Genomic DNA, 22407 nt, shown 5'->3' with positions numbered 1-22407 from the left:
CTGCAGTCCAACGACGACACCGCCGCTCCACGGTAACGAACATCGTCCGTTCATCGACTACCGTCTAACGACTGGTATCGACGCAGTGATGAAGAACCAACGGTCTCCGACATCACATCAAGAAAACGGCCCTTTTCAGGGGCCACCACCTCATCTGACAAGGCACTCAACTAAGTTGTCCTTATCGAGCCAGGTTCGCTGTCGGGATACCGCTTTACTAAGTTTGTATCGACGACGGCTGGCTCCCCCTCCCCATTATTTGTACTATATAAACTGGACTATCACACAACTGTATAATTAGAGTCCGGTGATTGCCCGACTAACCCCAAGTGCCTCCGATTGTGTCGACTCACTTATATAAGTCCGAAGCGGATATTGTATTATTAAAAGTACATCATAGTATATTATAATACTCTCAAATATTGACTATAGTATAATATTGTATAAGGACAGTGTTCAAGAATCCATAATTTGGTCATAAATGTCTATAAAATATTATAAACTATAAAATATCTAGGAGTTTTTCTGGATAAAAATTAAATTGAAATTCGATATTTCGTCAAAATAGTAGCAACATTGTCAGCGGCTCAAAATGCTATATATCCCTCAATGAATCGGCAACCCTCTTGAAGTAATTAAACAAATTGTTCGTCCCTATTGCTAGGTACAGGACCGACTCAAGCGAAAATAGTGAACTAGACAAAATCAAATTTTGCCACACTTAACAATAGAATATTATCAGTATTTTGAAAATGCCGCCCTCTTACTAAAGTGCAGCTTAAGTGCCGCCCTAGGCGTGGGCCTAGGTTGCCTACCCCTTGAGCCGGGCCTGGCTAGGTATACGCAGCGCTATTTTTGGGGTGATTGAGTCAAAACAAATTATTATGAATACAATTCAAGCGTTCCAATCAAAAATATTAAGAATAATTTCAAATACTTCCTGGTTAGTACGGAACGAAGCACTATACATCGACGTCAAGCTACCAATTAAACTATACATATTATATTGATATACTTTCAACAACTTTTTTGATAAAATAAAATAAGAAGCAGCGGGAGTTTATACTATATAAACAACAAACCTACCTTCTGTCTATTCAAACGTGGACAGGCCCCTATGATAATCTCTTAAAATTAAAAAAAATTTTATTTACATACCTACTCAAATATTAAAAAAAGACACAAATGTTAATCACTATTAGGGTACTATTAAATAACCTGTTATTATATTATTATTACTATTACACACGTTATAATTAATTAACTATTTATTATATTACGATTGTACATTTGTACCACTATATTACATTTAGACAAGCAACTCTGTGTAACTTTAAATTAATAAAAATAATAAAAGAATAAAAGAATTACTAACAATAAGGTTACAATAATAATTATGCTGACAAATCGTTAGTATACGAATTAATTTGACTCCTTTCAAGCATTATATAATTATTATATTAAATAACAAAGAGAACAAAAAACGACATTCTAACCGGAACACCGTTCTCATATGTACCTGTTTTGCCTATATATTACGCCGTGCTACTCATTATATTATTATGTTACCCATGTAAAACGAATAATAATTGCAGACAAAAACGGACCACGCTTTTTAACCAATTATTTAAATCATTTACTTTGGGACAAGACACATTTATCCCAGACGTTTCTGAAATTATGCGACGCACATCACTCTTAAGTCGTCTTAAGCACTTCAGTTATTTCGACAAGAGTTATTGCGAGCATACAAAGTCACACTTTCTACGACAATCGATGTCAAAAATTAATGTTCTATTCGAAAGTATACATGATTCGTAATAATATTTTAATCAAACTATATAATGTGATGGAGGAGTTTTAACGTCACATTAATCGCACGGAAAAAGAAGCCATACCAACATAATAATAAATCCAACGAGAAAAACCCCAATCGACGTATTTTCTGAAAACATGGTAGGCGTTTCTTACAAAAACTATTTACGAGCACAGCACACGCGTACATATTATTATTAAACAATATCCAGTGATCGAGTACAAGATATTAAATTATCATAGTAAAAACAGGGCGAGCAAAGCTCTTTGGATGTTAAATACGTTTATCACTAAAGATTTATAACAGTTAACGTAAATTACGGATATTATCGCGTCGTCGTTCCCACTCATAAAGTCATAACATAATATTATATATTCAATAGGCGTAATGTATTGTATCGCAGATATTTTTGTAAATATCCGATGTCATACAATTAAATTGAAATTAGAACTCTTGTAAAAAATATTGTGACATTAATCAGTATTTTATTTAGTTTTAAATATTAATATAAGTAAAATTCTTGAGCCCTGTATATGATTTCCAAGAGTTTTTTCCCAAAAAAACAAATATTGAATTAACATAAAAAGAAAAATATATAATAAGAAATAAAAAAATTCAAATATCTATGATTATTGTTCGAAAACAGATGAAATAGATAAATCATGTCTAGAACATTATAGAAATTTAAGTATTTGATGAAAATCTTAAGTCCAAATAATTTTTTTTTTGAATCTCAAACAAAAAATAACTTTATTAATCAATTTCTTCCAAGACATCATTGTTGTATACATTATTATTTCCGCTATTTTTGTCGGAATTTACAGTTTTTTCAGACCATTTAAAGTAAAAACTAGATTGAATATCGAAGAATATTTTCCACTCCAAAATGCGATGACAAACACATCATTGAAAAACCAATACGCAACGGACTTAAGGACTATTTTGATATAAAAAAAAAAGATAACTAGGCCTAATCGAACTAAAATAGTAATGATAATATACGAGCATTACGTTATTGCTGAGTATTAAATATTATCATAATATGTGTACCGTTTTGCTTCATTTGTTTTTCTAATAACTTATAAAGCACTAGAGGATAACTTTAATGTTGAATACGCAGTGATTTCTATACAATGGATAAAAAATATTCGTATAATTATTTTTATTTTTTTGAATGTATGGTGCGTTTGATTTTCTTTTTTCATTCTCTTCCGCCAGAAGGAAAAAAAATGTAATTTTCGCAATTTTATTATTCTGGTTTTGATATCTAATGGAAAATATTACCCACTCCGATTCGAATCTTGCCTGATTGTAAACACAGTACATGGTCTACCGAAATATTGTAAATAACATAAATATTGAATAACCGAATGGAATATATTATTATTATTGTACGCACATATTGATCTCTATTTGGCTTTCAAATTATTATGTATTTTTTTCTTTTTACTTATTCGCCATAAAAGCAATATAATATGTGGTATAAAAGCTTGTTTGTATTTTTGATCGAGAATCTATCAAATATAAAATTAAATATGTCCATCGCATTTATAGTTCATCTGCATGGGGTTTAATAAGACTCGAAATTGCGTAAATAATAACGTTTGGATGTTATTCAAATGTGCTTAGTCGTCATATTGTGTACTATTTCAAAACAAATATTTTATTCTTATTATGTGCAACTCTCGGCTGTGCTCTTATTACATATAGTAAAACTATAAATATTTTGTGTAATTGGTATGGGCTTAATAGGCAGGTCAATATTGAATATTTATCAACATAAAATACCGACCTAAAGTTTAAATCATAATTATTATGTAAATTTGGAATATTTTACACTTGAATAAAAACATATTTAACAACGTGGTATACAATTTTTAATTTACATTTCACAATATTGCTACGATTAAAACTGCAATTTAAATTTAATGGGAGATTAAATAATAATAATAATAATAATAATAATAATACCGCGTTTCAATATTGGTAAATGAAAATTGGTAGGTTTTAATTTAAACATAGAATATTGAGATAATTATCTTGCATAACACGAATATGAGTACCTTTTAATTAAGAGTAAATAAACAAAACAAATTAAATTAAATGTAACTTTTTGTGAATTGTTTTAAATAATTCGTATTTTAAATAGAACTATATTTTAAAGTATAAAGATATAGTTACTTAAGTTCTAGAACAAATTTTTATTTGTTTCCAAATAATATTTGAAGAAAAAAATCATTATTTTGTGCTTTTGGTGAATAAAGCTCGTTAGTATTTAATTATCTTTTTGAAAATACAAATTTTACACTCGTCTAAAATGAACGGATTTTGTTTATAATGTAAGTAATATTTGAAATCAAAATTAATATTATATTAATTACTGATTATAATATGCTAGTTGGACATCAAATTGCTTATATTATTATTAGACTTATACTGTATGTTTTCTTCGTTGATTTTTAGACATAAATTTGCAAACTAGTATTGCCTGTTATTCAAGGTTGTATTCAATTCAATAATCTTGATAAACAATTTGTAAACGTAATCTTTATATCGTCAATACAATAGATGAAAGCACATTCTTTTGAGAAGATACATTTGGTTACGTAAACAGCAGATACTATGGATCCGATTTGTTCGTCTTGGCCACAATCTAAAAGCTAAATAATTATTGTGATAATAGTTTCTTAATTTTTAATTTTTTTTTTATAACTACCACGTTCAGCTTTAAATCAGTTATATCCGAATATACAAAAATACCTATTATATTACGTAAATAAAATCGATTTATTATTCGTCTCTGATGTATTAATATAACGATATTGTATAACGAATAACGATGACACCATGTAAATAATTTATATTTATGTTTTTATAGGTAATTTTATAGTGCGAAACAAAAGTAGATCTACATCATGTCTTGTTTAGTATTTATTTATTTTTTGTAAACAAATAGGTACATAATATACTCAATGTACCACCGTATCTCTACATTCTTATGTAAGTTATAATATTATTATCCGGTATCCCTGCTCACATCTAGAGAAATAAACATCAACGTTCGTCTTTACCTTTAAAAGTGTTATTACAGTGTTTGCAATATTCTTATTTCTCGATTTCGTGTCACCTATATCTGTAAAGTTATGGGTTTTAATCAACGTTTTCATTCTTGAAACTAAAGATATGAGGATATTCGTACACCAATGTCTGTGCACGGAATAAGAAGATCTTTTGTGTTTTTGTTATTATTATGAAAACTCTCTCGGGGCAAATAATTCATCGGGACACAGTGGCGCGCAAGACCTACCACATACAAAAAAACATACTCTCCACACACACACACACACACACACACACACATATATATATATATATATACATTATACAGATTCAACAAAGTGAGAAAATACGAGTGAGAAAGAAAGAAAGAGAGCGCAGTAGAATAAGTAGCAAAAGCCGGATTTCGCACGAATTTGTTTCATGCACCATCTCTCTCATCTCACCTCCTCCCCCACTAACCACCACCCGACGCTCCCTTCTACCATCGATAAGAACGTAACGGTCAGATTTTATCCCTGGCCCCACCACCCCCGAGGGTACTATCCCCCTTCCCGGACAACACCATCCTGCCTCTCGTCTCCTCGAAGTTCACTACCTCTTTTCCTTTACTCTCTTCCAACCATCCGTGGTGTTGAACTTATTTTATGACTTTATCGATTCCACAAGCTCTCTGTGTGTCGTTTTGCGCCACACTCCACCATTTCTCCACTAGTCACCCCCACCCAATCCTTCGCAATCTTCTCTCCGGCGGATACAGCTTTATACTTCCATACACGATTACTTTCGACACACAATTGCACTTACACATACAATCACCCTTCTCTTCCACCCAACGACCGTTCTATATTTTCGAAAGACGTTAATGGCCATCGTTTACAGAACGTGTGTTGACCAGAGAAAACAGAGAAACACCAGATTATGATCGGGCAAGACGATCTCTGGGAATGAATTCGTTCACATCGCATGTTGTTTTTTCGTTTCAAATTTCTGGATTTTTATTTGTACTCTAAAAATACTAAGTTTACGATAATAACAATAATACCTAGTGATATAGTTCAGATTTTTCTTTAACTAATCAGTTTATGTCGGCTAATATAAAGCTATTAAACTCGTAATAAACTTGTTAACCTAAGATTAAATATATAGGGAGAGTTTAGAGTTATTTTCCCGACGGCTCTCTTGAAATGAGAGCGTATTTAATTATTCAGATTTAATCAGGAAGTATGTCTATACAAACATAAATTGGCTAAAGCTCATTAACAATATCGTATGCACTCAACGCAAGAATACTGTATTATTATATTTTCTATTATCGTTTACCGAATGAAATTAGCACAATCAAACGTAGTTCATCCATATAAATTTATAACGTAATTATTTTATTCACTTTCACTAGTCATTCGTCCTTTGTCTTGTATTATATTCACTGAAAACTTTAGGATCATTAGGTTTCAATAATTTATTGTTGTAAGGATATTGCCATACTGCGATCAGTATAATTATCATTCGCTCATACCAAATAACATAATATAATTGCGTTATAAACTTATAAACTATAATACTATTATGTAATATGTATAATATTGATGATAGTTATAATTAATTAGGCAATCGCGATAATATAGAATAATAAAAATATTTTAATTTAACGAAAAATATTTTATGGTCTTTACATAATATGCATTCTACTCATAGGCACAACTAGACCTCTAAAACGTGAGGTGCTATAATATTTCATATCTTACAAACATAAAATTTATGGTATTTCACTATAATAATATCATTATTAAACCTAAAAAATCAAGGGGTGCTAAATTAGAACTTTGGGGTGCTAAAAACCCTTTTGCATCTCCCTAGTTGCGTCAATGATCCTACTGGTTCTATATTATTGTAATGTTAATATTTTATTTTGCGTAGGTATTACGTCAGTCGAAAATTTTATCTAAATAAATGAAAACGTGAGTTTAGTATACAGGTCATGCGTATATTGTCTAAACGGACCATTTTTTGTTGTATAAAGAATTGGAAAAGAGAAAAAAATAAGAGTCTGATGGAAGAGAAAACCCTCGGGTATAATTCAGTTGGAGGATATATGTTTGGGAGACCACGCTCAAGTTTCCCGCGTCGGAGTGCCTGCCAGGACTTATTTTACCAAATAGGCCCCATTTCTATTCCGTTCCGGACACTTAATGCCGGTCCCGGTCAGACCTGCAGATATCTACCGTAGTAGAGGTAGGTAGTACAGAATAATATATATATATATATTTATTTATTTGCAATGGTATCCGAATAAATAGTCGTTTGCAAAACACGTAAGTACGTTTGAACATTAAGCTCTTAACTTTGAATTACCTACCTAATCATTATAATTATATGTAAATCAATTGGACATACTATTTCATCCGACAACAATTATACTCGTTACTATTGTGTACAAAATATTTTTAAACTTAGCGTTATGCATATATTATATAGTTTATATTATAACTATTATTTCTATTATATAATAATGATTCAATAAGACCCATACAAATAGAATAAGTTTTTAAACGAATGTCGACATAAAATAGTTTTTAGATTACACGTTGTCATGAATGTCGAATAGCAATAAAGTTTTCTTCCGCACAGTTTTAGAATAGATTTTATTTTAAAATAATTTTGTTTCAACTCTCAAAATAATCCTTATTAAAGGTTCAAAATAAACGTTTCATTTAAAGTTTAGAAATTAAACTTGCGATTTTGCTATTCATTTATAAAGAGTAAAAATATAAATTTTATATTAAAAAAATATTTATTATATTATATGATTTTTTTTTTTTATAAATTTATTAGGGCTTCAACAACAAAGGTATTATATAATTATATGTAGAATATAGTATGTTTATCTTTATATACAAAGTCAACGCTACTTTTTAAATAAAGTTTAGAGTGTTTTAATTTTAAATAGTTATTAATATTGTGTACTTATAAACGTTAAAAGTTTGTCAATCTACGTATTATTTATACGTAGGTACTACATTTAACAGTTAGGTCAATTTAAAGCTATGATTTTCGTTCATTATACGTTTGTGGACTGTATTATCGGTAACCCAATAAAAAAGAACATCTGGAATGTTTGATTGTAAATTATTTATGTACACTTAATTTTAACCGTGAAAAGTAAATACGTTTCGACTTTTTTTCGTTTAGACTTTAGATGACTGAAGACAATATATTCCAACGACTGACTTTGTCGAATCAGATTTCCGCATAATTTGTCTGCACCTAAACGGGATCACAAAGTGATGCTATGGTACTATTCAGTTTTTATGTTCGTTATATTCCTTATCATCGTTTATTTCAGGGTTTTACGTTTGTCAAACCATAATAAACATAGTAAACTAAAGGTCTGTTCTCTTTAATACGTCTCCTCAATATCATTGTAAATTTAAATGTATTAGATATGTATTGGAAACGACATTTATATCTGGACATTGCCGGAAAAAATCATATTGTTTCGTTTGCGCACGACAACACTATATTATATTATATTTTGTGGTGACCGCAGATGATTTATAATGGATAAGATCAGTGGATATAATTAACTAATTACGCGTAAGTACCTGGTACATATAATATCAGCTCTGCTGATAGATAGGTATGCTATAAATAAATACAGTCGACCAGACAGACGCAATATTGATAAATAACTTATTATATTATTTTTTTTTATCTAATACCGCTACAGCCATCCGGAACGGGAAAAAAATGATTTGGGAATCTGTCGCCTTGCCAGATCCGGGGACGAGGGCAATAAAATATCCTTTGGCAAAGCGCAATCTGGGTCGGCGTCATCGCCGCCACCTATGCCACCATATTATAACCGCCGAACCAAAAATCCATACCCACCGTCACCCGGTGCGTTGTTCGTATACCGGTGCGTTTTCATTTTCGTCCGGGGCGTACCATCTGTGCACGAGCGATAAAAATCGCGGAAAAAAATATTATACAAATTGCTAAAAATCAACGTTTTATTGCGAATTCCCGTGTACTATTGAAACAAATAATGCCGTGTGCGGCAGATCCACGCGTGCGAGTAAAATATTATGCAACTGTGTGTATAGGTACCTATATATATTATTTATACGCTTCCAGCCGAAAGTCGCAGGATATCTCGGATGCCATAATTTCGGAGGTATACGCGACCGAGGTTATTGGATATTATGCATCACCGTAAATACAGAAATAGTGTTCCGCGATAGGTAATCGACGATATCCAGTAGTAGGTACCTACCAAAGTACCAATAATTTGAAAAACAGTATGTAATATACGAATCTTGTTGTTATGAATATTAAGAGTAGACATGTTTTTAAATAAATTCAACTTATAGTGGCTACGTTTCGATTTAAATCGTGAATAATAATATAAAATTATTATTATCATGTCATGTGCACGATTTCGTACGTGGTATTCATATTATATTTTAATAAAATATAAAAATATAACGTAACAATTAGAAAAGTTGTGAAAAAATCTCAATTGTAGGTATACACCTACTTATTTTCAATGGTTCAATAAAAATATACCTACGTTACACGCATAATACTTAACATTATTATACTATATAATATATATATATTAAATATGTACTACCATACATATTGCATAATGGATATTTCCATTTTTGCTGTAATATGCCATTTTTAATATCATCATATTATGCTCAAGAAATATAATCACGCACATTGCCTACTTCAATACATCTCGTTGGTGAACAACATTTTTAATTGTCATCTATATTAAAAAATATTTTGTCTTTGCATAATTACTTAATGATGTTTATGTACTCTTGTATTGCATAAACTCACCTCACAAATATTTCACTCCACAGTTCTTGAAAAGGATCTAAAAATAAAATAAAAACATAGTTATTAGTTTTAAATGCCATACAACGTTTGCCATCAAAAGATAAAATAAAATCTTTTTATGCAAGTTTAAATTTTAAATTGTAATAATTCATATAATATTATAGTTAATGCAATATCTTACACACGTATATTATAATAAATACTGTAAGTGTGGTTTGCCATTATTATGATCAGCGCTCTATCATAATGTATTTAATACAATTCTGATTTAAAGATTACTGTAAGCCTGTAAGTTGTTAAGGCTGTTGGAGTATAGAATATTTTAAGTAGTAAAATTTAGGAAATTGTGCAAAAATATTATTGACAAATATTTGTCATTGTGTGAGTAGTAAATGAACCTTAGTGTGTGTAATCCATTATCTGGGCCATTATCGTGTTATCGTAAAAAAACCGCCTTAACTAAATATTACATGTTTAACATGTTGACGTATCGAAATTGAAATTTAAACGAGTTATTTCTGAGCTATTAATATTAGCTTTATGTATTAAGTATAATAGTCATTAATTATAGCTTTACATAAAATATAAAAAATATACAATATTTTATTTCATTCTAGTAATTAACAAGACGTATAATATTATGGGTATACTTACTTCAACAATTCTTACAATAATTTTAAAATTGTAATAACTGAGTATAATTTTAAAATAGCTTTTATCATCTAAGCCTATTATAATGGATTATTATCCTTAGTATTAATGTTTAATAAAATAATCGTATGCATTATTTCGATTTATATTTTATTAACATCTACATTTTTAAAATATGTAGATAACAGATTATACACAAATCTACGTACGTGAACCCGTGGTATTTGAGTATACATACAATTTAAAATAATTCAAGTTTATTTGAATAAATTAACTATTGATCGATTAAATGGCAGCTAGTGAGTATGCTTGTGGCGAATCGCCCATATATTAGTTACGACCTTTTGTTATACAATTATATATTACTTGCATCGATAACACTCCAATCAGACATCGACGAAGAGCTATGTACCATATTATAGAGAATCAAAAGATTAAATAGTAATAAAATAATATAATAATATGGAATACGCATTTAGGATAGCTGACTAAAAACGTTTTTGTTTAAAGCTGCAGACTTATTACATTGTAAATTGGAATTCTTCATACGGTTATTACTTCTATAACCACATTTTGACAGATAAAATAAATAATAATATGACATGGTAAATTTAATGTCCTATTGCCATCTAGAAAAATAGTTTCCTTATCTGCGACTGACTAGAAGTTTTCGAATATAAGGTCGGGTCGATCTTATATACATAAAATATAGTATATCACATATATACGAGTCAAAAATGTTGATATATATATTAAATTTCTTTTTTGGAGAACCTCATTTGAATTTGATAACGGTAAAAAATATGGAAACATAGAAAAAACCAATGGTATTTTTTTTTCTTTTCTGTTCCGATTATTATTGAAAACAGTAAGAAACGACGAAGAATATTGAAATACAATACATTTCCGACGAACTAAAACTAGATTTTCAGATAGCATTTGTTTTGTCGAGGCGATGAACTTTTTCCACTTGTATATTATGGAAGCTTTTACCTAAACGATAACTATTGCAATCCCCACGAGACTGTTTTGTACTTTAAATGCTTTTTAACAATAAATGTGTATCAGACGTTCAGACGTTATTTTTGTATATATTTTTTATAGTCCCGACTTCCCGAGAATAATGAGATTTGTTTGAATTAATGTGATATAATCTGATATGTCAGCTAATAATTTTTCATCATTAAGTCTTGGTTAACTTTTGTTACCAACTAGAATATACACCTGTTTTAATGTGTCATAATTATTATTAAAAACGGTTAAAAATGAATATTTAAAGAACTACAAATACATTAGACGATCATTATTACTATTCGTTAATAAGAAGTGTAGTTACTTTGTCATCTATTACTAAATTACATTTTATTGCAATATTGATGTAGGTACCTACTATTGTTATATCTGATTTAGTTTAGGACTCATTTTTCAAAGGTTGATTACATTTTAGTGAACCACTAATTAACCATTTTATTTTTTTGCAACATGAAATTAGTGATCAACTGTTTAAAAATATTAACTAAATACACTTTTATCAAACATAAATCATTTACAATTAAACTACGCAAACACAGATTAAAAATCAAACATTTTCATTTATATTATATTAAAATTATTAACCAATGAGCGAAATGAATAGTTTGTTTTTAATTTTTGGTTAGAGTTTGATAACTGTCCAGGGGAAATAGATTAGCAATAAGCTAGAACCATTTATTCTAGACACCAACAACTACAATTTTTAAAAACCATTTATTTCAAATTTATATATTTTGTATTTACGTTTATAAACAATAAAATAAATTTAAAAAAAATCATAATTAGGTAACCTTTTAGCTGACTAACGCTTTTTAAATAGACTGATAATTAAAGTAATTGCATCAAACATTTTCATTGAATTTAATTATTTATACTAAAGCCGTGGTTTGCACACTATTGGCCATCTGCATATTATTTTTCATTCGTACCGGAAAACTTTTCAACAGTTCGAACTCGTCGAGACGGTCCGTGAGTCGTGACATAAAGATTGGACCGGAGTATATTATATAAGTTGAGAAAATCAATTCATTCGAAAAATAGGAAACGGCAGGTGATGCAGGGAGCGGGTCGAAGTCACAAATCTAATCGAAAAAGGAAAATTACTTGGAGTCTGAACTGCAGCTAGACAAGCCCGGCCGAATCTTAAACAATCTCTTTCGGTTTTATGTCGAAAGTCATAATGTTCGACTACACTCGCGGCACACTTTCCAGTCGTCCACCACACATCATCATACTGCAATGATAAGACCGTACTTAAACGGCAAAACAGTTTTATTTTTTTTTTATTCTTAACTCATTTCCACACGATAACGGCGCCTTTGACCAATCGTTTAGTGCGGCATGTCCGTGTAGTTCATGCGTGTATTTTTTTCGCGTAATTTGTATACACCCATATAATAGTGTTGTACAATATTATAACATAATACTGTACACGGAATAATAATAATAATAATATACTACAATATATTTAGGTATAAAATATATTAACGCGTGTCGTATGTAGATTGGCCTCGGCGCGTAGGTACTTCCACCCACCTCTAATACCCATTATAATTCCGGTGGCTTTTATGCAATAATCGTGAAACGCGATTCGGGCGCAATTTATACGATAATCACCAAACGCAGCTAGAGAAAGAGAGAGAGAGAGATACCTTATCTGCCGTGTTGTTGTTATATACTTAACCTTTTCCCGATGATTCCGGGTCAGCCTTGGGGTAGGTGGTTGGGGAAGTACCTATACCTGGACGCGAGCGTGCTACGGGGTTGGTTTTTATCCGTGCGCTGTTAAATTAAACGGTAATCAAGCAAGATAGATCGCTCACGGCAAGCGGTCATATATTACATTATTATACATATACCCCTGTATATGTGTGTGTGCGTGTGTGTGTGTGGGGTCGGACACGCCCGCATAATGTCTTAATCGTTAAAAAGTCGCCAGGCCAAATAAACACGTATTTGCACGCGCGGTCGGCCGCCAACGGTATATACTTACATAATATTAAAATATAATAGGTATACATATTATAATATTGGATTATAATATTAAATTTATATATATTATCGTATGGGTACGAGGCCGCTGCCGCTGCAATTGGTCGCACGCAATCACTTCGGACTACAACCACGACTGTACGATGATGAATATTACGGTCACTCACCGTATAATAATAATATATTACAATACAATATAAATGTGTGTGTGTGCGCGCTTGGCGTATATTTAAATTTCCGCACACCTATTACGACAACTACGACGACGATGACGACGACGGCGACGAGGCATGTGTACAGGTATTATATACCCTCGAACGTGTAAACGAAGGGTGTGCTGGAGGAGGGGTTGGAGGTCGTGGTTGGAGGTGACGGGAGGAAAGCGTATATATATATATATATATATTATAATGTATGTATGGTATAGCGTGACCGGAGGCGTGCGATTTATCATGTCCCGTTACACTACCACCGCAGACCGCGATCATAGTGGTGTGGTAGTGGCGGAGGTGACGTGTGTGCGTGCGGCTGTGAGCAACGGGAATACTACGCTCGCGCTAGTTTTGTTTTTTTTTTCGAAAATTTTCCGGTTTTTCATAAACAACATATACATATATTATATACACACGAAGGACGGAGGAACGCGGGCGATAGTAATATTTTATGAGGACCGAGGGTGGCGAATGAAAACGGCGAAATAAAACAAAACGAAAAACCAGAACCCAATCCTACGCACATATTATTATTATACTATATACCTACACCGCATAATACATACACTGCACTACAACTTACAATAATACTAATCATAATCATAATAATAATAATAATAATGATTATAATGATAACAACAATAACGCGAAACGAGCGTACCTACATATTATAGTATAATATAGGATTTCGCCACCGCCGCTGTGGGATTCCAACGAAAACGCCCCGACGGATTCATTAAGTTCGCGCGGGCCGCAGTCGTATATTGTCGTATTGTTATTCCGCCACACCACGCCCTTACAAATCGTTCGTCTTTTGAATTATTACAACGATATCAAGAATGACGAGCGAGAACAGCTGCGGGTTTACGGTGGGGAATTTTTTTCCATCTCACCGGCGGATAAATCGTTTGCCGTATCGTCATAGCGCCGCGGGTTAGGTACACGTCATGATATTCGCTATATATTATTATAATAATATAATTTTATGTTTTGTTTTCGCGATGGATTCGAGCGAGCACATTGACGTAGATATAGCAATGACGATAATGTCGTCACGCATAGACCGGATGGGGAATCGATATCATCCGGAAGTAACGAAATCCCGGTTACAAGCTCATCGAAGCAGTCACCACCGCCGAACGTAAACTGAATGAAGTACGTGAAGGGACAACGCCAAATTTTGGGCTTTGAAGTTAGATTTGGTGGTAAACGGACACCGAGCGACGTTTATAATATTATACAACGCGTTGTTGTATTTTTGATACTGTTATATTAATAATATAACCAGCCACCGGGCTGACAATATCGGCTGATCTTTACCTTTGATTAGTCACCCAATAAAATATAATTGACCTACTCACGTTTAATATGGTTTTTATTTTTGTAAAGTTAATGACAATATTATAATATAGTCGATTAGCTTACATTGTGCTATAAATAGTGGTATGAAACATATCAGAACGCGCGTAAAAGTCTTAATATTTGGAAAGGGTCATTTGTTACGTCACACAAAAACGAGAACATTTCATGAAGTTGACGCCGAACCCGCATGGCGTGTGTCTCCGCCGTAAACATGGCACATCTGCGTTCAGCAGAACCAATCTTGTGTTGTAAGCTACAACATTATTGTCAGTTTATTGATCTGTATCGAATTTAAAGGAATTTATTTTATATTATTTAGCGCATAACGTAATATTGATATTAACATTTTAAAACAAGTAGAGTGAATATGAAAATGTTTGTAATATTTTACATAGCTATTACTCGCTTAAAATTAAAATATCAACAAAAGCCTACGATATGGATAATTTTTTTATCTTTACGTTTGGTCAGTGCCGTATTTAGACCGGGGACATCGGGGCCCCCAAAGGTATGTCTAAGTAGGGTAGCCACAGGAACTTAATTATTACATTAAAAAAAATACTGTTCATTTTTTTATTTAAATTATATTTATGTTGAATATAATTTGATTTGAAACATGAAAAATAATGTACATTTATGGCGTTTATTATCTTGTATATAATTTTATTCGTCATTGGTTTTTTAAACAGGCGGTTTGTTATAAAAATAAATTTGGTATATTATAAAAACAATGCTTGTAGGCAGTAATTGCAGCACAGCTATTATAAATATATATTATTTCTAAGACAGCTACTATCATAATATAGGCTTCGCAGCTCTATAATCTATTGATGAGAAAATTGTGATTTGTACGTCGTACGTTGTCGTCTTCTTACAATGCTTATAAGTTATAATTATTATTAGCTCCTCGAATCACTATTTAATAATTAATATTTGTAATATAATTTAATTATTGTCTTAAATGACCCGGTGCCGGTTTTTTAAATTTCTCACAATTCTATACAATTTGAAAATTATATTTTATATTTTGTTGTCACCTAAATTAAAATGAATTTATACTTATCTTTGGCCCGATACCTTTTTAGGGGGGAGGGGGGGTTGATACTGATCGGAAAGAAGAATCTTCCTACTAGCCGCATTTAACTGCGATTTTTTATTTTATTTCAAATAAATGTATAATAATATAGTTTGCAAAAAAAAAGCTTGAAATTGTAATAATTTAGAAGACATATTATAAAGTACATTAAAATATTGAAACTCGCAGTTTAATACGGCCTTTGGAATATTAACCTCTATTAGTTAGGTAAAAAGAATAAACAAATTTTGGTTGATCTACAAAACGGGATCATTATTCCCGTAGAGTGTATTTTTGTGGACAAAATTACAATGGTACGGTATCCTTAAAGAGGGCCTTTGTCTCTTATAGAGCACCAAGTTTCTCGCTACACCACTGCGTTTGATTATAATATGTCGATTCACATTTCGCTCTAATATTAAATCTAACAACACCAAATTAATTCTGCTGAACCAAAATGTTCATTGTCTTATGACTTTACGTTTGTAAGACGGAAACAATACATCCGCGTACACAACTTGTCCTCGTAATTGTGAACGTTGTTAGAATAATATTGTGACGATAAAAAAAAAACAAACCTAGTTTCACATTAATAATTTATTGAAATCTCTTCGAACTATAATATCCATAAATTACGAAGTAAAAACTATAAACGAAACGGTCGTGGGGTTGTACGAACAATGAAAAACAAAATGTGTATCGATAATGCTCTTAGTAACTGCCCACTGAAAAAAATAAAACCTTTTTGCATCGCATCAATTTAAAGAAATCGGTGAGCAATATTATTCCGTGAACACTTCTCAAGCCAAGCGAGTGAGTTTTTGTTTTTAAAACTTTTTCCGACGCATTCCTTATCGTCAATTAATAATAACAAAAAAAAAACTGTAGAAGAATAATAACAATTTTTCTTGGAAAACATAAATTATTACCACCGTTTCTAACGCAATAATTAATACTAAATATAAAATATTCGAGAATAGCCGAATAGGCTGTTGCTCAAATACTTAACGACGAGACAATATAATAATATCGTTGTAAACTGAATTTGTGCGATGTCCGGCGACTTTGAGTTAAATATGCAGTACAAGCAGAGCGAGCGTGAAATATTATTACTATAACATCACAATATACACTCGCCATGGAAAGAGCATAATATTTTATTCACGCGTTATTGACGTAAGATGAAAACATTTACAAAATCGAAATGATTACGATGATATCATTGACTATGATATAGCGAGTACCTATACTGCTGCAGGTCATCCGGTCATCAGTATAAGTGGAATAAAAAAAATAATATTATGTGTAATATTATGTGTATATTATATATAGAAAAATATAAAAACGAACAGCGTTTTTCTATAATAATTTCCGCATAATAACGCAAATTGCATACACTACGGCGCGTGTACAGAGGGAAATATAATATACTATGTACAATATATGATTTACCGCGGCGTTTGATCGCCGCACGAAATTGTATGGGTCGGCCGACCCACGCACCTGCACCCCTATAATTTTCTTCGGGGAGGAAGCGGCTTCTTATCGCTGCGCAGCCCCCAGCGGTCGTGTAGATTCGTATCAAACGCGCGCACACACACACACACACACACGCAAAAAAAGCACTACTCACTTCGGCCAAATTATATACACACGGGCCTACGTGTGGCGTTCTGTTTATTACGTTTCACTTTAGTTTACGACCTCTGTGTGGCGCGTCGGAGCACGCGTCATTATATTAAATTCGGAAAATTAAAATTGCGAGACACATATTTACTGTGCGAAACGTTCACGAAACTATCGGAAAACTACAGTAATACCTATAGTGCGAACACACTGTGTATTGCAGGTTTCATAACGTGATGTCATAATCATATAAAATCGCAATGTCTATCGCCTAAAACACAGTTTAATATTTTGGAGTGTGAAAGTATAAATCGAAAACAATATAATATGCACGTGTCCTTGTAACGCGTATAACATTGTTTAACAGATCATATAATAATATATTATAAATCAAATCCCAAAGGGACGTTTTAAACAAATGTACAACATAACTTTTGGAATACAACTTTATTACCCATGTGGCCATGTTACGCTTTCAAAGTCGATGCAAAATTTAAATTTGACTGTTAATAAAATGCTGTATTGTCATTGGTGGTTTTTTTTTTGTAAATTGAGGTATATACCGGCGCAACAACTAGGGTTCAACCTCGGGGTACACAATATATTATTATATAGCGACCAGGAAAATCCAAATAGCTTGCCTCTATTTCTGAGAATATTATCGTAAAATACCGTGAAAATGAACCCACAAGATTATATTGCTATAATAGCGTGTACCTATATTGACTATACAAGACGCCGTGCGATCGTATAATATTATTTTTATTAATACAAAGTAATGTAATACTAAAATGTATAATATTAATGATATCAGAAAAATGTAGCCGTTGACGGTGTCAAAACCAGAACTAAAACATATCGAACATTTGAAACTCTAAAGCGTACATTGATATTGCCTATACCCAAGGTAGTTGTTAAGACTTAAGGAATTAAAAGTTTTATTATAAATAAGAAAATATTGTGAACATAATACATTTGTATGTATATGCACGTGAGTGTGTGTGTGTGTGTGTGTTTGTAATATTACTTAAATATGAATACAACTTTATTCACGACTTTGACAACCCCTCCACACCGTTTTATAGCTTGTTGTGCCAACGTAGGTACGATATGTATAGGCGGACACGTCTTCAGCTTACGAATTTAATGAACAAAGTATCATATGACTACAACAATACGATAGCGGTAAATATTAAATGTCTTAACACCATTAATCATAATGGCATTACAATACATTGCGCCGTGGTGAAAAACTATTGCTTAAAATATTCTTATAGGCATGAAATTATTGCGTTTTCATTTCACTTGCAGTCGTGATGGTCGAATATAAATGCAGACCGTCAATCACGAGCATTGTACACTGTTGTAAGCACAAATCGTGTTGGAACGTGATTGAACTTGAAGTTTATTAGTTGCCCGGCTATTGTTGTTATCGCCGTTCATAAATCATAACGAGTATATAACGATTAAAATAATAAAAGTAACCGTAGGTATATATACCAAATAGTCGTGACAAAGGGCCAGCCGCTGTCATACTAGAGCAATAATTTACGAATACGACGATCGATTCACTTGCCTTCCCTGAAATTATTTTAATAATTATTATGTTTGGACTACAACAGCTGAGACTAATTGATACGTGTTAATGACAGGCGTTATCATACAACATATTCGCTTAAGTATGTCCTTATTCCTTAATTCAAACGATTTCGAGCAACAGACATGCTGAAAATATAAACAAGACATTAATCTCGGGAACTTATAGTCTCATTTTTGTAAGTGTGCGGAAAGAAGTTTATATACGCTGCGAAGAAAAAAATACAACGCATATAAAAAGTTGACGAAAACAAGAAGCTTTTTTTTCCTCTTACGCCTTTTGTTTTTTTGCGTCGCCTCCACATCCGTACCAGTACTGCCAACACAATTGTTGAATGTACCATCTACAATAGTAATAAAGACATTATTCTTTTATATGCAGAAAATGTTCAAAGTATATTTTAAATTGTCAATATAAGAAAAAAACTGGATAAAATACTCTTGACACTCGTTTTACCTCGTCGTAACATTTCTATTGAATTTTCTAAATTACCATATTATCATGTATTAAAAATGTATTAAAAATGTATTCAAAATTCAAAAGTAATATTAACTCTGAATCAAAATCATTGATAATGTGTTGACATATTTTAATGTGCTGTATACAATATACATATTATCGTCTTAATAACTTCGTACAATATATATTACCTTAAAAAATATTTTCTCGAAAACTAATATTAACTATGATATTTAAATTATAGTAAAATGTGGTATTCACAGTCCAACCAAAATGCTCATTCGAAATTCAAGTGTACAATAGGTATATAACTATTACGAAACGTGTCTTGTTGTTGTTCAATACTGTGAAATACTCCAGTTATACACCCAGTATTGTAGGTAACTATGCGTATAGCTTAGAGTTGATGGTAAGAATCCGATTAAAAGACTAACTCGCACACTGCAGTTGCATAGACAATTTTTAATGGGTATATATATATTGTAAAGTTACATGGACTTCGATAATAATAATTGCTGTTTCGCGATTTATAAATCGTGATTAAACGAAAACTTCTCGAAGACTGTGATTTAAAAACGGAAATTCGATTTTATGTAGGTACAGAAAAAAAGGAAAAAGAATTGAAAGTACGAAACCGACCTATACATGTAACCACCCAAACGTCATTAAGATGGGGTGGATCGTGATTTGCGTGTAACATTAAATCCACTGTTTTAAACGGAACTGAAATATTTCATGGTGCAAAATATAATGCGCATGTACAACTGGTAGATGTAAATTGTAATGAAGGGAAAAAAATTGAAAATCGTTCCCCAAAGATTACATGCAGTAAAAAGAGTAAAATATAGTGGCCGTGATTTCAGAGCAGGTACAAGAACATACGCATTATTGTTGGGCTTAGCTAAAGTGCCCATTACAGCGAGTTCAAGCGATAAAAACTTTAATTATGAAACTTGAATGATATAATATAATAATATATAATTTTAGGCATATATTATGCAAACTATGAAAGCAATTTAGGATACCCGGATGATATTATCATGAGATGTGTTTCATTATCCTAAAAAAGCATGTGATTTGATAAGTCGTAATCAAAACGATTATAGGTATTTTATTTTAACGCTATTTCTTTATGCAATATTATAACGACGATCGATCGCCAATGTCCGTCCATTTGTAAATATTTAGAAAAATAAAGTTCTTATTTTACGAGGCGCAAAACTCACGGAAATAATAATATACAAACGTTTTTTACATTTTTTTTTTTTGTACATTCGTTTATTTAATGACTTGCCAATTAAAGTTTTAGACTTCAAACGAGCAGTTTCAAAATTATCGCCTCACAAAAACGTCGTTCATTTGAATAAAGAAAAAAAAACAACCGATCATTAAATTCGAGTCAAAAGTTCGAAAACTGTGTGAATCGATACGCGCGTATTCTATTTTATTTCGAATAAGAAAAATATAAAAGTTTTTCACCTGGATATGATTTTTTTTATTTGATTATTATTACATTATGTTGACTATAAATTATTACGAAATTTATTGTATACATATATAGGTAGAACTAAAAATAACACAAATAAAAATACATTATTACTAATAATGTGCAATTGGAAAATAACGTAGGTAGATAATAATTATTATTAAAAGTACGGATTTTAGATGTTTATACCATCACGATTCACGATGTAAAAGTTATTTTAATTTACGTTATATTAATTTGTTAGTTTAAAATATTATGTAGGCACCCATTACATGTACCCACTCGTTGTCTCGTCACGGTCGCTTAGGATGTAGTAAAAACATTAAGCAGTTATGACACAGAGCAAAATTTAGAATCTAGCTTGTTATAAAATAATAATCATAATTTATAGTTTGTTTCTGTCACAACAGAGGAAGTTCTTAGAAAAGTACGTAATATATAATGGATTAGGATTACATAATATTATTACTCCTGATTATGATTTCTGTAAATATGATGTTATGAGACGGTATACGAATATAACATTCATCTAAAAAGGTAGCCACTAGCCGAAAATTGGTATAACTCTGAGATAGAAGTTAGACACAAAAATATATTTAATATTTACACCGATTGTCAAAACCGGAACCAGTGGGACGAATCAAGCGTGGGCGCAGCATAATATGCCTCGTTATAATATTTTATAGAACAAAGGTAATCGATGTTTTTAATAACAATGTTCTCCTCTTTGTTCTATACATACGTACGTCGGAATAAAAATCAAATTTTTCATTTTTAGACAAAAATAGAATGACAATATAATAATCTGATAATATTACAAATTATGATATTTTATCATTTATTATTTTTGTGTTGAAAATTATAATCCATAAACATTCACTGGGTGTGAGTAATGTGAATGTATATGATACCGTATAAGAGCCGATTTTGATTGTCGACCAAAATCCGAACAATAGCTGATTATAGTATACAACGCGGCAATCGCGGCCGACCGACCAGCATGACCAGCAAACTTTCAAAGGTTCAGTATCATATAATATATATTTTTTATTTATATACCTTCAGCAGCTTTCATATACAAACCGATACGACTGGTATCAATATAATATATATATATTATACCCACATTCCATTTCTCGTATACGATACCATATATTATTATTGTGTACACGATTATTCTTTTAAATTATA

The 22407-nt window shown here is 31.5% G+C and overlaps 1 protein-coding gene across 4 annotated transcripts in view; it reads right to left on the bottom strand.

Annotated features, from left to right (window-relative positions):
* LOC132946375 (uncharacterized) overlaps nt 1-22407 on the bottom strand; it is a 183490-nt gene that overhangs the window by 117404 nt on the left and 43679 nt on the right. For 2 of the 4 annotated variants that reach the window (XM_061016353.1, XM_061016355.1), the window contains one exon: nt 9725-9761. The exons of the other annotated variants lie outside the window; for them this stretch is intronic. The gene's annotated coding sequence lies outside the window, so the exon portion shown is untranslated. The remainder of the gene's footprint in view (nt 1-9724; nt 9762-22407) is intronic. 4 annotated transcript variants of the gene reach the window in all.

The sequence above is a fragment of the Metopolophium dirhodum genome, chromosome 6 (genome assembly GCF_019925205.1).
Source record: "Metopolophium dirhodum isolate CAU chromosome 6, ASM1992520v1, whole genome shotgun sequence".
Taxonomy (NCBI): domain Eukaryota; kingdom Metazoa; phylum Arthropoda; class Insecta; order Hemiptera; family Aphididae; genus Metopolophium; species Metopolophium dirhodum.
This window is presented reverse-complemented; position numbering and strand designations above follow the sequence as displayed.